This window comes from Meleagris gallopavo, chromosome 4 (assembly GCF_000146605.3).
Source record: "Meleagris gallopavo isolate NT-WF06-2002-E0010 breed Aviagen turkey brand Nicholas breeding stock chromosome 4, Turkey_5.1, whole genome shotgun sequence".
Taxonomy (NCBI): domain Eukaryota; kingdom Metazoa; phylum Chordata; class Aves; order Galliformes; family Phasianidae; genus Meleagris; species Meleagris gallopavo.
The window spans coordinates 1,054,352-1,063,971 of NC_015014.2; the positions used below are offsets into that span (position 1 = coordinate 1,054,352).

The 9,620-nt window shown below is 36.1% G+C and overlaps 1 long non-coding RNA gene across 1 annotated transcript in view; it reads left to right on the forward strand.

The window, feature by feature from the left end:
• Nucleotides 1-6,658: 6,658 nt before the first annotated feature.
• The window catches only part of LOC109367106, a 6,427-nt gene continuing 3,465 nt past the window's right edge, over nucleotides 6,659-9,620 (forward strand). The window contains exon 1 of the long non-coding RNA XR_004159728.1: nucleotides 6,659-6,710. This is a non-coding gene — a long non-coding RNA (uncharacterized LOC109367106). The remainder of the gene's footprint in view (nucleotides 6,711-9,620) is intronic.

Sequence of the window (9,620 nt, forward strand, 5' to 3'; positions counted from 1 at the left end):
TAATCATTTTCTTGGCTTGTAAAAACTAGCAGAAGAATTTGAAGCTGTTTAGTATGCTGAATACATGCTAGAAAACTGAATGTAAAACAATGTCTTTATGAAGGTCATATAATTGAAAATTTAGGAGATGACATTAGGATTTGGACAGCTCAGAAATTAATTTTTTTTAAGATAGTAAATGAATTACTGGTGACTACTGAGAATTGAAGTAGTCAGAAAGGATTTAGAAATGTTGGCTTAATCCATAATATGTATGTTGTCAACTTAGATTCATGATTTTTTTTTTATATAATAAAGGATGAGGATGTTTAGATATTAGTATTCCAGGATGTAAGTGAATAGGAATAATTAAATAAAACAGTAAATACTGAGATGATTTAGAAATTGGAGGCTTTGCAAGGTTTAAAAAATAAAAATAAAAAAAAAATAGCCAGCCATATCCTGGGTTGCATCCAAAGCAGTGTGGTCAGCATGTGGAGGGGAATCATACAGCTGCTCTCTGCACTGGTGAGGCCTGACTTGGAGTACTGTGTTCAGATGTGGAGTCCTGAGGACAAGAGAGACATGGACAACATGGACCTGTTGGACCATGTCCAGAGAGGGATCACAAAAATGATCCCAGGGATGGAATCCCCTTCCCAGTGAGGACAGGCTGGGAGAACTTCAGCCTGAAGAACAGAAGGTTCTGGAGAGACCTGAGAGTGGCCTTTCTGTATCAAAAGGGGATCCATAAGAAGGATGGGGACGGACTCTTCAGCTGGGTCTGTTGTGACGAGACAAGGGGAAAGGGTTTCAAACCAAAAGAGGGGATTGGATATAAAGAAAGTGTTTTACAGTGAGGGTGGTGAGGCACTGGAACAGTTGCCCAGAGAGGTGATGGATGCTTTATCCCTTTAGATACTCAAGGTCAGGCTGCTGGGGCTCTGAGCACTCTGATCTAGCTGTAGATATTCCTGTTCATTGCTGGGTATAGATACAGATAGCTTTTAAGGGTTCCTTCCAACTCAAACAATTTTTTTAAGGGTTCTTTCTAATTCAAACAATTACTTGATTATATAAAATATCAGTTGTACATGATTTTCTTACCTAACTTCTTATATCTTTCTTTCTGTCTTGGTAGTAAAATATACACAGAGGGAGAGAGGATAACAGAGGATAGGCAGGAGACAGCAAATAATAAGTCAATGTAACAGTACATAACTTATGAAGAGAATAGAAATTTGTTCATGCAAATATATACTGAAGTATTATTCTGTGCCACTAGAATCAACATTTCCATAAGCATAAGAGGTATTTTTTATAATTAACAAGAAGCCTGTTAGAAAAATAGGAAATGTGAACTTCCTAAGCTTTTTGGCATGTTGACAACCCTGATGATGTTAAGGGAAATAGAGAAAGTTTGAGCTTCATTTGGTCTGCTATGATCTGTCAGAATCAATGTAGATTAAATTTATGTTGATAAGTCTAGTTATGAGTTTGTTTTTGAAATCTTATTACTCATAATAATGTACATGTAGGAGGTTCTTACTCTCTGTACAATGCCAGCTGGTGGGGCATTGCTTTCCCAAACTAATTTATTCTCTATGCTTCAATCTTGATGGCAATGTATTATAATCTTCTTTAATTTTTGACCTGATCTGAGTTTTCCCATTCTCCATGAGTTATTCCTGATCTACAGAGATGTAAGGGAGTGAAAAATAGAACTGTAACTTTCTTTTAAGAGAATTAGGATTTTGGGTGTTTTATTAAAAAATAAAAATAAAATTAAAAAAAAAAAATTGGCAGCTAGCTCGGGTTTCACGATTTTTATTTTTCTTCCTTCTGTTCTTAGGCCATTCATTAGTAAGATTGTATCTCTACAGAGCTATAAATATATAGGAAAGTTAAATCCTTAGATTGTGAGAATACTTAAGTATACAGGGGGAAAGAGTTCAGTGTTACATATGTGAAAATGTCCGTGAGCTTGTTTGTGCTGATGTGAAAGGGACATCTAACAAAATTGAGATGCCACTGAAGAATTGCGGGCAATAGAAATCTCTTGTGAATTTGGTTAGATTTACAGTAACGTGCAGAACCATATTATGAGACAAACTGTAGCTCTGGAATCTCTTTTTTAAAACCTATTTCCAATCCCAACCATAGCCTTAACCCAAGACCCCCAGATATGGTCCAAAGCAGGAAGCAGTTGGGGGAGATTTGCATTGGCAGCCCCTTTCTGGCCCTACTCATGCTGAATATCTCTAGAATATCTCTTGCAAGCTTAACCTCAGGTCCTCAGTGAATCTTTATTCTACCAACTGGGACCCAGAGGAATTTGTTTTGGCAGCCTTCCCCTGGATTGGAGCCCTTTTAGCCCTACTCATGCTGCAGCTGTAAGAACTGCCTTTCTTCTCAACCCTAAGCCTAGGAACTCAGTTGAGCCTTAACCCCAAGACCAACAACTATGAAATTTTTGGCAACCAACCTCTTCCTTTGGAAGCTTCTTTTCAGCCTTACTTAAATGACAGTTTTAGGCTTTCTTTCCAAACCCGATCGACATAAGACTAATTGTAGTCCTTGGGGATATTTTACAAGTGCATATTGGGTAACTTATACTATTTTAGTAAACTCTAGCAATCTTTCATCCTCATGCTGAATGGGCTGTAAAATTGTATTTCTGTATATTGAAAGGGAAGGCTGTTAGTTTTAGTGTTGGCAAATACTTGTTCTTTCATATTCTATTTTACTAAAATTTATGGTAGAGGAGTAGTACCAAAAAATTTTTTGTTACTGATGAAAATATGATATCTAAAAGCATGTGTAAATACTGTTTCAAGAGGCTTCTCATAAATTCTCCAGCTGCTATATGATCTCAAACTGCCAAAGTAATTGAAATACCCAGTGTGTTTGATCCCAAATAGCTTTTGAATAGACTTTTCCTGTAGAACAAAAATGATAGTCCCATTCTCTGAATATTACGTGGCCTAACTTAATATACTGTTTTTCATGCCATGGAAAGCTTAATTTTATGCATCCAGTTTGCATATAAGGGAGTAACACACTTTTATAAAGCCTCAACAGAGGCTTTTTTTTTTATAAAGCTTCTGCAGAACTCCAGGCTTCAGCTATGGGATGGGATGCCTGACTGTGATTACTATCTGGTATTGCAGTGCCTAATTTGACTTTAGATAAAATTTTCTAGGTATTTGAGCATGTACAGAAAGAACCTCTTTGGTACTGCAGTTAAAGGACCTGGAGCCTCTTTAATTTTCATGTTATATGCTAAGCAACACTATTAATAACTTCTTAAAAACAAACAAACAAAAAAAACTGATGGTGGACTTTCTAAGAGACAATTAAAAAGATAGTTTTTATTCTTAACAGAAGAAACAGACTTGTTTTACCACCGTGATTCATGCACTGTTTTCTGCAGCCTTTAGTGCTCTTGTAAACAATGTATATTGGTGCTGGTAGCTGGGCAGAGAATACCCATTCTTTTCACTTAGGAAATTGTATTTAATGCTTGTTTTCTACTTCACATGACCTGCATTTAGATTAATGACTTCTAAATAAGAAGCTCTATCAATTACAGGTAATTTGGTTTATATTCCATATCATTTTCACCAGTGACTTTCCAAAGCTTTTCAGTTTCCCCATACACTTAATGATTTACCTTGAGCATGTAATGTATACATTCCTATACATTCTAGTTCTTCAAATGTTCTCATTATTAGACTGAGATATTCAATAAAAGCAATAAATTTTAGCTTAGAGTAGCTTTAGCCTTTCTGTAAAGATGACAAAGCTGTCTTCAAAGTGTGTGTGTAGTGGGAGTGCAGCATTTAGAGAATGTACCTCTAGGGATCTGCCTTGCCTAGAATTAATTTATTTTTTTCATGCAACTTGATTCCTTTTCACTGAGGCTGAAAAAAAGTCAATTTCTATGATACCTTAGCCCTTCAAAGTCATAAACAACCATGCTGATTCATGACAAGATTTCCATGCCTTCAAAAGTTCAATTAGCTTAATCTGAAATAGAATTTCTAAAGGTGGTGTTGTCCTTTGAGGTAATATAAATGTCAGAAAAAATGTTCTAGCTGAATAAATATCATCCAATTATAGTTAAATATTAAGACTACCGATGGATTCCACCTATGAAACTTAAACAAATAGAGCCATATTGTCGAAGTGATTGCAAATAAGCTTTTTAACCCCGAGCAATCATTTCAAGAAGAATTGATTACAAGAAAAATAGGTCCACACAGCTCTAACGTGGAGTACTTCTACTTCTGAGTTAGGGTTTTCATTTGTGAAACTTCTTCTGCTTTGAAATTATGTGCAATGGGTTTCTCTGCTTGCTATCAGTGGCTTTTGTGTGTTGGTGGTGTTTTAACTTTCTAAGTTTCACTGAATTCTGAGCAGTGCTTATAATGGAATTACAGTGAGAGAAATAGAAGCTTTTCAATTTTGTAAAAGCTTAGCGTTCAGAAGTTTTAGTGTTCAGTGCAGAATCTGTAGGCCCTGCTAAGCTCTTTGCTTTTGTACATCGTGTGTACAGCTCTAGCTCCATGCTTTATGCAAGCTTCACTTCAGTTAGCTTCTTAATGCAAAAAAATGAATTTACTTCTGCTTTCAAAGAGTAGCTGTAATCTATGAGCTAGATGGAGCTGGCATGTTCACCTCTTTAGCTGGGTAACTGCAAAAATGGAGTAGAGAGCATGACATTTCTTTTTAAGAAAGCATAGAAAGGAGACAAAATGTGGAAGAAAAGCTCTGTAAACTAAATTGCTTTTGAGAATGTCTTTTTACAAGAGCAGCTTTAATGCTTTTGTGTTGTGAAAACTGCTTAGAAAATAATGTATTTTTGCTTCTGCCAGGCTGTATGTAATATGAGGGAACAGTTTGGGATTCTTGTGTTAGAGATGCAGAGCCGAATTGCATGAGGCAAAGAGGAATAATTTAGTAAGGATGCTTCTTTTTCTTACTTTCACGCAATTAAAACAATGGACTGCATTCAACATTCTGATGAGATATATCTTCTTAGTGAGCCAAAATGGAGGACAGGAGCACCTGCCTTTTTTTGATTCTATGCAGTGAAATTGTTGGTGATGTTTTAAGCTGATACTGAAGGCTGCAAGAACTGGCAGGCAGGCATCATCTGAGCACTGTGATCTGTTTTGAGACATTATTCTCAAAATGGCAGATTTTAATATCGTGCACCATCTTTCTTTCTATTCCCCGTTTACGTTTATAAGGTGTAGAGCTGTGATAATGACAGAATCAGGCATAATGCCTGCAGCATTGTTCCAGGGAATAATGGAGGGATTTCATGAAGACAATTTCATTTTAGTTTTTGGTGTTAAAAGAAGTTACTACAAGGTAATTGTGCTGCTGCTGTCTTCATTTAGAACATCAGGCAACTTTTTCAGCACAATTTTTACCAAATCTGACCAGATTCCATTACTATTCTCTATAAGTATTCAGCTGTGAGGATCATGCTCTATCTTTTGGGTCCAGGAGTACGTTCTGGATTAGTAAGAGAAAGTGGCTATGGAAACCAAACAACACTTCTGATGTCTGACTTTGGCAAAATGACCGTAATGCTGCAGATTTAAGTACCGAAGGAAAAGAATTAGGTGCCAATTAAAATATATATGTTTCCATTATGTATTAGCTCTGAAGTTTCTCTTAATATCAATTTGGTGTTTTGGTTTTTTTTGTTTGAAATACTGAAACATTGCCTTAAAAAATAAATAAATGAAATTACAACTGTAGTGTTTTTTTGTTTTTTTTTTCTTCTCATTGGCCACAATTTTTTCATTTTATTTTTTTACATCACAGCAGCCAGTGAATAGTCAGCATAAATCAGAACTTCTGGTGGGGTTCTCTAGTGTCCTAGAACCAGTAGTCAACCAGCAGTCAACACTGGTGCAGGTAAAATCATTCTTGGTTAATCTGCGATTACAGTGTATTAGTTACAGTGACAACTCAGCTAGCAGCAGTGCTTGTGTTAAAAATCTGAAAATTGCCTTTGATCCCACGAATAAAATATGATGTAGGAACTGACTTTCTGAGTATTTATCTTTTGTAATTTTCAGGAATACTAAAATAAGAGCAGAACTGCAGGAGCTCAAATTGACTGCTTTATTATTCACCAGAACCTACATCTTTGAGATACTGTAATTGACTATTGCAGAATTGATTGCAGTCTCATAAACAGAATTGTGACTTCAAGTGTTGCATAAGAGAAGAAATAGATGAACACTTGAGCAGCAAAGGTACTAACTTCTGAACAATTTCAGTAAAAGAAATAATTAGCTTAAATTCTTCCTAAAGGAATGTTTTCGGGGTTCCTAAAAACTGTCAGGTTTGGAGTAAGCCCTCAGTTTTTGGTAGGAGATAACCTTAAAGTATCTCATGTGACTTTATGCAGACTATAAGCTGTATGCATATTTGGAAAAGCCTATGGGACAGGGCTATGAAAAGTATCTGAAAAGGAATTGTGCTGCATCAAGTCTGTGTAAACTAGATTAATGTGAAATTGGATCAGTGGTATGAATGGTACAAATAGCCTGAAAGGAGTAAATTATTTTAAATTAGTCAAAAGTATTCATAATCTTGCTTGTGGTTTAGAAGTGTGCTTTTCTTTCCTTTTAGAATATTCTATTTGAGTTATGATGTCAGAATGGCTTGTGTAGAAGGCAGTGAAATCAGAGGATGCTGTAAAACTGGTTGGTTTAAAATTTCTAATTTATATGGTTTTCCAGAGACAGCTGGTTATTGTCATTAATTTTAAGAAGGAGAGAGCTTTATTTTTTTTCTGTTGATGTTGAAGCAGTGCTACAACTAAGCCTGGACTACTTTCTTGATAGGTGCTGTATAAGGACAGATATTTGACTTCTTTTTTTACTGGAGGTAACAAATAACGCATGTAGTTTATTTGAAGCTTGTAAAGCACGTGAGTAGTTTAAAAGATCAGATATTGAACAGGACAACAATACAACCTGAATTTGGTTTACTTTATAACAAGCAGCAGTGTCTTACACTGTGAAAGTCGTGTTCAGAAGCATTTGTCTTGAGCTATTTAGATGCAAGTTCAAAAGAATTAAAATTACGGGATGCAGAAATAAGATAGATTTCAGGATGTACATGCTTTGAAGTGGGTTTGATCAGTTTTATAAATGGGTAGAAAAAACAAGCTGATGAAGTTGATGAAAACTTGCTAAGTATAGGTGCTTTGTGTTTCATTCTTTGCTAAAATTATTTCATAACTCTGTGGAATTATTCAGGGCTGTGTAATCCTTCTGGCAACACTGTGCTGTCCTTGCTTTGTGCTAAAAAAGACTTCACTTTTCCCTTTCAAACGCTGCTCAAGGTTCCATGTAGTATTAATCATGTTCTTTTGGCTTCAACCTGCATTTTGGTTAGGTTCACGACTTACTGCTAACTTTTTAATTCTGCAGTGTTACATTTCTGTGTTTTTAACTCTGTCAGTACCATTGACTACTTTAAAGGAGCAGCAGCAACCCTAAGGCTGAGTTTCCAATCGTTTCATGCATTATTTGAAGCTGAGACACATCGGAGTGGATGGCTCCATTTGTCAGCTATTTTCTTACTTTAATGAAGTTAAAATTGAGTTCTGCAGTGTCATTTTTATATAAGGACTTCAGATTTGATTTTGAGTCCTCTGGCACCAGTGATTGTGTGAAGCAGCACTTCTAATAATACTGCAAACAGTGGAAGTGTGGCTTGGTAATTTATCAGACTGGAATATGGGCTGTGTTCTCTTCACTACTGACATTCTGTTTTTTCCCCCCATCAAAGGAAGCCGTGGCATATACAGTAAAGAAAAAGTTGTTTTTTTTAAATGCCTCATGAAACCAGTCAGACCAATAATCTTAATTTTGTGTGGAAATAAGCAGTCCTCTTTAATCTAAAATTTTAGAAAGATCAGAAGTATACAAATGTTGACTCACTTTCCTAATTTTTAATGTTTTTTGAAGGTGATCTCCTCTGTCTGAATTTGTCTCTGCACTAGGAGTATGCTTATGGAGTTAGGATGATTGTGCAAATTAGTGAAATGTTGATGATGGGCAATTCTGAATAAAAGCTTTGAACTGTAATATGCTCATAGCAAATACTCACGTGGGTGAAACAGTTGAGGTAGGTTAGATGGGGCCCTCTTGTTTGACTTTGTTTCCCTCAAAAAGCTTAAATTGTTTCAGGCTATGATTTTCATTGACTATAGGTGAACACTGGGATGAAACAATTTTGAACAGTACTAATGTAACCTGTGGAATGAATAGTTCCATGGCCACAATTACTGGTAGGCTTCTGTGTGCAAACTGTATCCTCAAACCTTCAACAGAAAAGACATTTCATGCCATGTCCATCTGATAACACCTCACTTGTCTCTGTTGACAGCATTGACAAGTTCCAGGTACAAAAGCTATTTTCTGCACTATCAACAGCTGACAGATCAGTGGCATTAGTGGAAAAAAGGATTTTGTATCCTGTATCATAATTCTTGATTTACCACATCCTCATTCTTAATATCTTAATGTTCAGACTCTATACAAAGTATTTTGTTCTTCTTTGGGAAAAGTAATTTATTGATAAATATTTTTTAAAACTCGTTAAAATCTCCTGAGCTCTAACCCACAAGTGATATTTGGGTGATGTGGTCAGTAAATGATTCCATACTTAGTATCCTGTAGTGCATTCCAAACAATTCTATATAAACTGTAAAATATGCAATAACCATTTATTTATTGAGAAAATATGGATTGTGTTGTGTAAGTCTTCAGAGAAATCTAGTTTAATAATTATTATGTAAATTAAATTTCAGAGGCATCACTTTGCTATGCTGAGGGAGAGAAAAGCTTAGATAATTTGAGCTAACTGTAGTTGGACTGATGTTTAAAAGCATCATTTTGGGGCTTGTAAGTAGTGATTTTAAAATGTCTGTAAATAGCTTTTAAAAAACATGATATTGGTAAGCCAAGGTATTTGAGTTCAGACTGGCTTTTTCTTCTCATTTGGAAGACACAAGTACTTCAACTCATTTCTGTATTTCTTGTGACTGTGCTAAGGTGACTTCTGTCAAAAACGTGCCTACAGCTGAGAAAGCTGAACCATTTGTGTAGGTGCCTGTAAGTCTCTGGTGAGAGTAGTATTAAACTGTCTCTGGAAGTGTGTTGTACAAAAGAGCTAGAACGTGGTCTGAAAACTCGTGTGATCTGGTTTCTGTAATTGGGCTGCGAGTACAGAAAAGAGCAGTGGGTGGGAGAGCTAAAAGCTGCCCAAGGTTCCCTGTACACACACTGCAGTACATCAGGGAAGTAGGATGCTGGCTGCGGGAAGGGCAGAGGTTGTTTAGTCCTTAGTTTGCAGCTAGGAAAATGCAAAGCAGCCTGTGTGGCTATAGGACAGGCTAAGGAAGTGACTCTCCTGCTTATGTCCATGTAATGCCAAGAGTCATGGGAAAGGCACATGGCCTGAAGTCATTGATCTCCTTTCTATGGATTATTTTTGGTAGGTAATATGTAGCTTAATCATATATTTTGTGTACTAAGGAAACAAAATCCTGCTTTCGAGTCCTATGTTGTGTATATGGACATCACTTCAAAAGTGATGTCTCT